We start from the raw sequence: 11,109 nt of genomic DNA on the forward strand, positions 1-11,109 counted from the left end.
ATTAAGCTTACACTCAATTAACAAGCTAACATGTACCTTTCAGTTAGTAGACCTACTGTTCTGGGACACCATGCAAAACGGACACAGTACATTTGAAATAATGTATTTAACATATTACCAATCCAACAAAATAATGTGGCAAAAATATGCCTCCAGGACCTGAAAGAAATGCTGAGTTAGGTTCCTCCTGGAGTTAGCGGGCTAGCTGACATGCTAACATCAGCAGCTTGAATAAGAACAGTCGAACCGACTGCTATCTATTCCTTACACTTTCCTGTTGTGTATTGTTTAGAAGACCCTAAAATAGAAACCATCATCCAAGACTAAAAAACAAACCAGACCTTATCTCTTTCTTATCTTTCTAATTAGTGTTTCACTTCAGCATGTCAAAAAGTTATACATTTGACAAAGCCAGTCAATATCTACAATAGGAGTTTCTTTTACATTTATGTCTTTATTCAACTTTTACTAAATTGTGACATTGATTCAGAAATCAGCCTTTATCCAACCCTTTATCCGGCCTGATCTGCCACTGGAAATCCATTTATTTGACTTAGAGCTGGTTCAAACTATTTCTTTTTCTAAAGCAATAAGCTCTACACTTACATGCACACTGGATCTGTTGTAGACATAAAGGTGATTTCGGTAACCTCTTGTTAAACTGACCTGCCGTCCAAACACAGAAAATCAGTGTATTGCAGTAATGACAATTAACCGGTATGTGACAACCCTAATGTCACAGAGGACACTTCCCTTCCATCAAACCCATCTCTGTGATTTTTCCAAGAGCCACATCCTGCGCTCCATCAATAACAACAGAATCTTTGTTTGCTTTTCACTCATCATGTGGAAAAAATAGACTAATTTAATGACATACACATGTAAAGAAAAAAAAATCAAAGTTGCTCTGCATCCTAGTGAGGTGGCCCCAACATAAACAGAGATCTGTGGAGCGAGAATAAACTTCCTCTGCTTGCACTGGTGCACACACTTCCTGAGGGGATTGAGCGATGCATCAGATTGAAACCCGTTCTCCGTGAGGGCTGGAAGTGTTTGACTCTGCTGGCAAGTGAGCCAACCAGGCAAATTCAAGCCACATGCTGATCCATGTCCTCATGTTACTGTTTGTGGAAAACAAAAGGGATGTTTTATCAGCAGCTCTAGTGTATTGTTTGTCTGTCAATTGTGGTCCAGACTGGAATAGCTCAACAATACTAAGTTCAAGGCCCTGAAGGATTGTTTCTTATGAATGATGATCCTTGATTGTTAGCGCTAACAAAATGTCAAAATGTTCTTTCATGTAGGAAATACCGTAACATCCGCTTAAAGCACAAACTTTGCAGACATTTATGGGTCCAAGTTGATGTAGCCTATTGGCTTTGATGATCCCCTGACTATTTCTAAAGCTCCACCATGAGGTAACATGCTTGTTTTTCATTGATATAAAAATGTTGGGTTATCTCCTGACTTTTCATCTAGTGCAGTTATTTCGGTTCCACTGTGCTGTTTGCTTAAATCAAAGCAGCCAATGAAACACAGCCATGGCTCCCTTTCCCACAAAGTCTTGTGTCAAGATGATTTTCCTCTGTTATACATGATCTCAGCACTATGATGTTTGCTGAGAAACATGTCTGTCACGTTATTGTTATGGAGAAAGTGGATTATATAGCTGTTTCTACTAATTCAGTGTGTTCTACAGCTTATTTTTGATTTCCTGCTCCATGACTGAAGATTAATATCGCCGGTGGCAGCAGCCCAACTGCAACAAACACTACACTACGAGAGTCCCTAACCTCAGCACCCTGAGAAACACTATATCCAGTCTGAGAGGCGCAGCACTGCATAATTGGAGACACGATTGGAGAACAGTAGATATGTGTGAGTTTGAGTTGCCTGGGGGAGTCCCACCCAGGGAGACTGGAGAGGAAACTGTGCAGATTGAGGTCAGAGTTGGGCTGCTCACATCCTACTCGCTATTTGTCCTGTTATTCCAATCCCCGCCAACATACTGACTTGATCGAAGATGCTGCCCTGGGAAAAAATATATCAAAAAATGCTTTTCTACTTAAAGCTGTGCTCTGCAGTAGATCTAACAATCATCACAACCATCTTGTGAAGATAAAAGCATGAAAGGAAACATGCAGGATATAAAGAAGAGCTGTACAATCTGGTTATTGGTGTGAACACATAAAGCAGTAGGGCTACATTTAAAACAAATATTTGATCTCTACTGACATTTTTGATCTACAAAGAAAGTGTAACATCCTTATAGGCTTGAAGACACTCCAATTTATAAATAAATGTTAGCCCCTGGTGAATTATTTTCAGGACTTGTATTATTTTATTTCCAGGCTGCTGCTGAATTTGGCTAGCATCATGGTTTTTATCTCCTTAATAGGCGATGACCATCCTCAGATGTTCAATATACTTAGGACTCGGATCACAAGTGGCATCAAAACTGCGTAAGCAATGTAATAATAGACAGGTCACTTACTGACTTGCTATGAACTACATACTACATAATGCCGGCATGATGTAAGAAGCACTAAAGTATTTTGATAATACCGGAAAAAATATCCAGCAAGGTATTTGACGACATTCAGAGTACGAAAACACAATCACAATGGGGTATCTTCCTGGAGATGTGACAGAGTACACGTTGTCTCTATGCTCCACTTACGGGCGGACAGGTCAGGCTAACTTTGGTCGGTGAAACAGCGGAGATGACCTGGGAAATCAGGGTCTTACCGTCAATACTGCAGAGACAATGTCAGAGGGGGTGGATGACCCCTTCCTGCTAACCAGAGGGAGGAAACGACTCCTCCCTTCACCTCTGCTCGGACGGTGATGAGGTTTCCATGTTTGTGTTGGCTCATGGAGGTATGGCGATACCTGTATCCTTTCTGGCAGAAGACAGAGGATACTGGGACGTATCTTTCTAAAGAAAAGAGGAACTCCAGAGCATCAACAGTCAAGAATGTTAACCATTAACAATTTTAAATGGATTAACTTTCTGTCTGTATTGCTTGATTTATTTATGAAATAGTTGTCAATGTTTTAGTTTTCTGTTCACATTGTTTCCCCCCCATTTTTGTATTTAATAATCCATTAATAATGCTATTGTAAGTTAAGGGCGGCATTGCACTTACACAAGCAATCTGGTCCTAAATCTGTTTCCATGTCTCTCTTGTGAATGGTATGCTATTTGTCCGTCACTTTGTTCAAGAATGAAACAATCATCTATCAAGTTGGATTGCAATGACATTTTGAACAGACATTAATGTTCCCAAGAGGTTAAAACGCTGGCGGTCAAAGAAAGGGGGCCAGTCACAATACGGGGAAAGCAGTGCACATTTGTTGGAAAGTTTTTCCTAGAAGGAACTTTGGTGTTACACTTGGTTGTAAATGTAAGAAGTGACAAAAAAAGGAAGAAAGGAAGTTCAAAACCAGTATTTTCATGGCACGAAAAGCAAAAAAAGAGTAGCTTGAGAACAGGCTCATATTCTTTGAAATCCTGTGATGGATTTTCTAATATGATATGAAACTCTTTGTGTCCTCTTTCCTTTAGCTTCCTTAACAATAGCGCTATAGAGAGATGACTGAGGACTTTAAGGAGTTCTTTTCAAACATTATGGCCAACCATTGGCTGAAGATGCATATCTAAGTATGATTTGACCTGTGCTTTCTTCATGCAGGCTGGAGTTCAAGACTTTGTCCAGAGCCCTGACCCACTTCCTTTCATCCACCTCAAATATCTTGATCGTGGGCTGTGATCCTGGTAATGTTATACAAATGTCATGCGTCACGGGACTGGCATTTGGACTATGAGCTTTGTCGCAAAGAGGGTGCTTTGTAGAATGACAGAGATAAACAATGGTGTATATCGGACAAGGTCAGGAAGAAAAAGAAAACACCAAGACTGTTGGGCAAAGTTTTCCTGCCCACAAACTCATCTTGGAAGTTCTGATGACTGTTTGACATCTCTGTTGCAAGCTTTATTTATTACTCAAGTTATCACTTCCTTTGATGCTTGAGAAGAACAACATTCTTTATGTTGCAGTGTGGTTATTAATAATGATAGAGTTTCAAAGTGTATCACATGCCCTTTATGACCCTTCATTCAGTAAGATTTTATTTGCAAGGATAGTTAATGAAAAGTTGTGATTGTGTAAATCTCTGGGGGATACATTGTTTTTTATTAAACCAAGATGTCACTAAGATGACTGGTCATCCTGTCCAGTAGGAACAGCAGCTAGTGTATTGAATAAAACTCTCCTCACTTATAGTTGCAATAACGACACGTGCATACGGTGGCCAACAGGGGCAAATGTGTTACAACAGCCCAAACACTTTCATTAGGAGAAACACGCTGCACTTTCCAAAACAATGGAAATAAAATAAAAACACAAATGTGCCAAAACATAATATGCAAAGGAAGAAACATCTTCACCAACTTGACACACTTGACACCATCACGGTCACTTTCACTTAGGCTTTAATAAAAATGTAATGAATTATTATTATTATTAAAATATAAGTTTTATTGTTGTTTTTAACAATGTGATCACATGATTCCTTCAGATATTATTGCAGATCTGCTTTAAGCTAGGTTGCTAACACAGCTACTAGTCATTTCAAATAGACTAACTCTGCGAGAATTGACTTTATAGTCCCTGAATGCCAACAAGTGCTCAGGCCCAGCTGTGTGCATAGTTTCTTAGTCGCTGGTTTCCGTTGTGTTTTGTAAATGCAGTGCTTTTACCAAACGCTGCGCATGTTTCGTCAAGTTGCTGAAGATTTGTCTTTATAAGCATGTTTTTCAGAACATTTGTGTTTTCATATATACATCGTTTTTGAAAGTGCAGAGCGTTTCACTTAATGAAAGTGTTTAGGGCCGTCGTAGCGTGTTTGTATGGGTCACCATACGAGCAGCTAACAAGAATGTGAATCCTTAAGCCACCTAAAGCGAGTGGGTTATTGCCTATTTACTCCACACTGAGATAACCTGATGGAGCCAGGGTTTGATCAAAGACATCAGCAGAAAGTCACATTCCTCTGCAGCCGTCACCTCAGAGGAAATGACTCACAGTCCAGCTACAGTAAACAGTGGGGACAACAAGCTGTGCTTTTTATCTGCTCTTATTTCTGCTGCACCCTGCGGCTTTGAAGCTCCACAGCTGAAACCATCCCCAGACATTAACGTTTATTTTGATAGGCTCTGTTTATTGGTAAAGATTTAGCATTGTGTTTGTGTGGGGCAGAAGAGAAGCGAGGACAAAACAATGGGATCAAGGAATGATGGGAATAGTGCCCAAATATGTTCTTAAAAATAGCTATTCAACAACAGAACAATTTAGCTGTTAATCTGTAAACATGAACAGATGAAAACAGGATGTCTTTTTGTGTGTTCAAAGATGGAAGAAGTATTCAGATAACTTAGTAAAGGTACCACTGAAACAATAATAAATACTTACTTACTTAGAAAAAGCTTAGTGTCCCTATATATTTTATTAATGAACAGCCTTTTCCTGTAATAGCTGCTGAAGGTGGAGCTATTTTAAAACACTTTATAAACAATGAGCTAGTTTAGTTCAGCGGGTCCCAACCTAGGGGTCAGGCCCCTCCAAAGTGCTGAAACTCAAATGTGTTTTCATCTCTGCGACTTTTCTCTAATCTTTAATATTTTGTGATAATTTGACTTCTGTTAGCCCTACAGCGTCTCTTTTATTGGTAGGAATGCTAACAACTATGACATATCATCTGAGCCTAAACAAGATACTGATTTGTGTAACAGTTCACAAGGCAAAAAGGGTGGGGACCTCTGGATTACTCTTTGACAATATCTTTGTATCTTATTAGCTTATCAAATGGGTTTTTTGTAAGATGGAATTTGTGATAAAGAGGTAGAAAGTAAGGTAGTGCACTTTCAAGGGGAAGTGGATTTTGATAAATAATTGTCAATGTAGTTGAATTCATGAAACAGAATAGATGCTTCGTTCAGTTTCTTGAACATGTTCCGAACTGAAACAGAATCTGACCCAAACGCCACATTTCGTAGTTAGTCTGCTATGAGAAGCAGAATAAAGGCTTGTTTTGTGGGTGATCTCAGAGCCTAAAGTCCTATTTCATGTCCTGAAGAACAGACGGTTTAGTGATGCAGCAAGCTGCCATGGAAACCAGAGTTATCTGTTGTCTTGGTTGTGTCAGGGATCCGCCCTTTTGCCCTGACCCCTTCCCTCAGTGGCGGCACACTTTCCCCGGGGGATTTCTCATACAACATCTGCCCTGTCTCCCCCTCCCTGACCCAAGCGCTACAAAAGCCAAAGAGCCTCTGGACCAGCTTTTCTCTATAAAGGCCATCCGCACACACACACCTGCTGAGAGGGTCAGAGGTCATGATCCAGGCCTGGACACACTACTTTGTCCTGGCATCACATTCTTATGCAGCATAGCAGAGGGGACAAGCCACTCTGAAAAATCTACCAATGAAAAACGAACACTTCTGAAATATCTGCAGGGAACACGACTGAGGATTTTCTCAAATATAACCCACTCAGAAACACTCTCCCTTTTCCCAGGTTGTAGCGTCTGGCAACTCCGTCATGTGACTGCTAAATGTGGAGACAGAAGGAGAGGGAGTTCCCTGTGGTGTCTGTTCAGGCTCTCTGCGCTGCCGGCTGCCTCGCCGGGCCCTAAAGGAATCACCCGGCCCTCATCAATCTGCCTTCACATTCCACAATATCTGACAAAGGGACCTCACTCTCTCCGTGGCAGATGGCTTCGCCCCGGGCTGTCCACGCCAAGCTCCCATTGTTTAGGCTCCGGGGTTTGATGCAGGGACCTTTGCTCCTCCTCCTTCAGTGTCACAGAAGGATACTGGGGTGCAGAAGTGAAATCAAACCCCTCTGTGTTTAGGTGAAATCAACCAAAGAAAAAAAATCATATTTCATCGGTGTTTTCATATAAGCAGCACTGCATGTTGCAACAGTTAAAGTTGATGTACAAATCTATTAGGGTAAATAAATAAAGCATTTGTGCTGTGATCTCCCTGGATTACCCTGATTCCCACAGGAATACAGAAGGTAAGCATCACCCAAGCAGGAAGCAACAGGCTCTCCTTGTTAGCTTTATCGTAGTGGAAGCTACATATAATATTTTTTAAGTAAAAGGTGGCGATAGCACATACATGTGTTTTCAATCCAATACCAATTAAATCCACGACAGCATCACTGCAAAAGAATAACAAAACAAGATCTAACGTTGGATTAATCAATTTTCTTTTTGATTCAAATTACCCAATTGTTTGGATACTCAAATCAAGGTTGATCTTCCAAAGTCCAAACAACCCAATCCTTCTGAAAAGAAACCTGTTGTGGTTCTACATTCAGAGAAAGCTGGGTTTATGTGGGATTTTAAGACGCAGTTTGGTTAAAGGTCTTGTAACTATTTTACAGTCTTTTCTTTGCAGCTTCCTAAAAGGTGGAGGGAAGTGCAGTCTTCTCCTTTTATGATGTGGCATTCCTCCTTGTACGTGCTCACTAACAGCATGGAGGAGCTTTGACCGACTCCATTCAGCAATTAACATAAAGCTGCCTCTCCATTAGAGAGCATGCAGTCTCAGCTCCTTGGGCTTTTTGTGAGGGAGCTGGCTATGTTTAACACATCTGTTGTCTCCCATGTCTGAGCAACCCACAGACAGGTCTGTTCACAGTGATCCTTTTATTCGGCTCCACAAAGACCTATAGGGGCTCCTGATAGATGGCCTTCTTTCCAATGAAAATGGCGAGCCGGATAATGAGAAGAATGGGAAACCATGCACCACTCCAGCACACCCCCAGCTCCAAGCCCCTAAACATCCTTTCTAAAAAGCTCCTTTAAACAGTCGGATTCTGAGCCTAATCACGTTGAAAGGAGAAACCGTGTTTAGCAAGCTTTATTTCCCGCTCCTAGAGCTGGTGCTTTTTTATTTTTTAAACATCTCCGCAAACTAACTGAAAATTGGTTTATGTGCGCAAACAGTTTGCAATGTCTAATCCAGTTTCCATCTAGACTCCATCGTTTGACGGAATTCCATCTAAACCTGAAGAAGAAAATAAAAAATGAATGTGTGTTTCCATCCACCACTGTAATGCAAATATTAAGCACATAGAAAGAAACATTTATTCACTTTTTTATCAAAACACCAACTTTTACGATTCAAATCCCACTGCCCATCCAGAGTTCCATGTAGTTATGTGAAGCACTTTGTAACTTTGTTTTAAAAGAGCTATGTAGATAAAGATATCATTACAATTATGAAAATAAAACACTTTTTTAAGTTGTTTTTCTTTAAAGTGTTTTGAGCACAAAAAAAGAGAATATAAGCATACTGATAGTTAGTTTCAACAAAATCACTATGTCCATGATTTGATATAAATTGTAAAAATGTTCCCTCAATTCTTTATTTTTTCAATCCTGTAAGCAAAACACAAAGTGTGTTCGCTCAACTCTGGATGATTATTTGAACATCTATAACTAATATCTCTGTTCAAAACTAAAAATGCTGGCCAAATCGTTAATGCACATTCCTAAAAACACATAGGTCTGTGTAGTGTAAGGGAGGATTAGCAACATGAGGTCAGAGTCTATATAGTGGAGGGTGAGGAGGGTCAGAGGATGTTTACCACAGTGCTTCAGCATCAGTGATCAGGACAGCACTGGGATGGAAAGACAATAGACAGTGTCCTATTTAAAGATGGGTCACTGTTATTTATAAACCAGTGAAGAGGCCAGAGGAGGTGGGATGGACTTTGAATATAACATTTCACGCTTTATGGTCAATTTTGACAGTTTTTTCACTGCTTCCAAATATCATTGATCGAACATATCACAAGTTATATTTTCAGGGAATTTCATGACGTTTATTAGGTCTGCATCTCTCACTAACGACAACACTAATCCAGAGATCCGCTGCGCTCATCCATTTCTCATACTAAGCTCTTATTTTGACAGCTCTAAGGGGCCCGATAGAGCTTGTTACATCGGGGTTAAAAACAGAGATAAGTTCAGTCTGTCAAAACAGTTTCAGAGGACATTACTCTGCAGCCGGGCTGATGATATCTTAACTTCTTTGATATCAGTTGTGTTGGAGGCTTCTTCTTTTTAATCTTCCCATAAAGCATGCCTTGTCTCTTATCTCATGAAGATGCTGTCACACTGGCCTTGTTAATTTTCGGTGGTGTGCAGCCTGAGCTTATCCTGCAGTCAGAGATATTCTCTTCATTGTCCATCTCCTTGTGAGATCCCCTTCTAAATCAAAATAGACACTTGTGGCCGGACACAAAGAGCCGCATTGTTTCTCCGTGAAAGGAGAGCATGTGCTTTGCTAATGCCGCACTTGCAGCAGCAAACCTCCGGGACAACATGGACATTCAGCCTTTGATTAAGGAGCACAGTTATGCATGGATGACTTCCTCCAAGGTGCCTGGAGGTTGTGGGAAAGGGCCAGTGAGTAAGTGTGGCCTCAATTCAGGGGCCGGTCCTGCCTCACTGAATGGACTACACAGTCTTTAATGATACTGGGCCGAGTCCAGCTGAGACAGAGAGGGGGGGTGACAAAAAAAACTGTTGCTATGTGTGGTTAAATAGACATGCAACCTAACTGCCAAACTTACCACACACGCACACACGCGCACACGCACACACGCGCACACGCGCACACACGCACACACACACACACACACACACACACACACACACACACACACACACACACACACACACACACACACACACACACACACACACACACACACACACACACACACACACACACACACACACACACGCACACACATTTTATTAGCTTATACAATTAGGATGTAAACTTGGGAAAAATACATTTTTATAGTAGGCTACAGGTAATCTCTCAATCAGACTGTGAACATTTTACCAAAGGGAAAATTAGTTATTGGAATGGATACAACCAAAATATTGCTCATTGCCCCCAGAGCCTAATGCTAATGCTAATGTGAACAAAATGTGGACATTGTAGACAATTTTAAGCTAATACAACATAAAAGAAGCCTTATAGTCTCAAACTCTGCACATACATTGTTGTGAATGAACATCTGCTAGTAAATCATTCTGAACAGTGAAGCAGTGAAGTAAGCAATGCATATATACAATCTATGGTAAGAACTCCTAAAGTGTTTTAAAAATGTGCTTTAATTAGGTTTGGAGCCAAATTATTTGAATAAATCCAAAAGCAAGAATATCACATGAATCTTAGCTTGGCTTTTCGCCTGCAGTCGATAGAGTACAAATTCCTGATCAGCATAAAGATTCACACTAAAAGCATGTTGGCCAGACAGACTAACACAAGCTTATCAGCGAAGGGTCGGTCCTCGAGCAGGGACAGGGGGCCGACCTGGGGTCAGAGCGGTTAGTGCCCAGCCTGATCTCAGTACATCTGTGGTGATGTGAGGGCTCGGCCACAGACAGGCTCCCATTAAACTGTGTGATTAGTCTGGCGCCCGTATGGGAGCCTGCGAGGGTGGCAGGTCGGCTGCCTTCTGAAGAAGATTAAAGTCAGAGCGCAGGCAGGGAGGAGCACCTGCTATCCGTCTACTCAAAAACGGGCAGAGCATGAGATCTAACACTATCTGTGTTTGAAGTCTTCACGAAGCGCAAATGGCGCTAAATAACTTGATCATTTCTTGGCTCAGGCTCCTGAGGTGCAGCACTAATGTCCTATCTGAGAATAGTCCCGTCTGACGTGTAGATGTTGACATTCAGAGATAACCTCACACCCTTCATGGGATTTTTCCTGATATCTGTAACATGATCTGTATGTTCCGAGTCATGCCATGCAGTGTTTGGGTCCCAACCTAACCTGTCATGGATGTCTCCCATGGGAAATAAAAAAGGCTTGTAAGCAGCACTAATGCTACAGTTTCCCACGGATACTACAAGGGCTAAAGAGGGCTGGAGGTCAGCTACGAATCATGTTACCAACATTATAGTGTGAAAAAATACTTAAATTCACTCATTTGAGAAGACCCAGTATGCAGAGGTTGGAAGATTTATTTTCAATAAGTACGTGATTTACATTTACAGTGTTGTCAGGAA

Source organism: Gymnodraco acuticeps, unplaced genomic scaffold (assembly GCF_902827175.1).
Source record: "Gymnodraco acuticeps unplaced genomic scaffold, fGymAcu1.1, whole genome shotgun sequence".
Lineage (NCBI taxonomy): Eukaryota > Metazoa > Chordata > Actinopteri > Perciformes > Bathydraconidae > Gymnodraco > Gymnodraco acuticeps.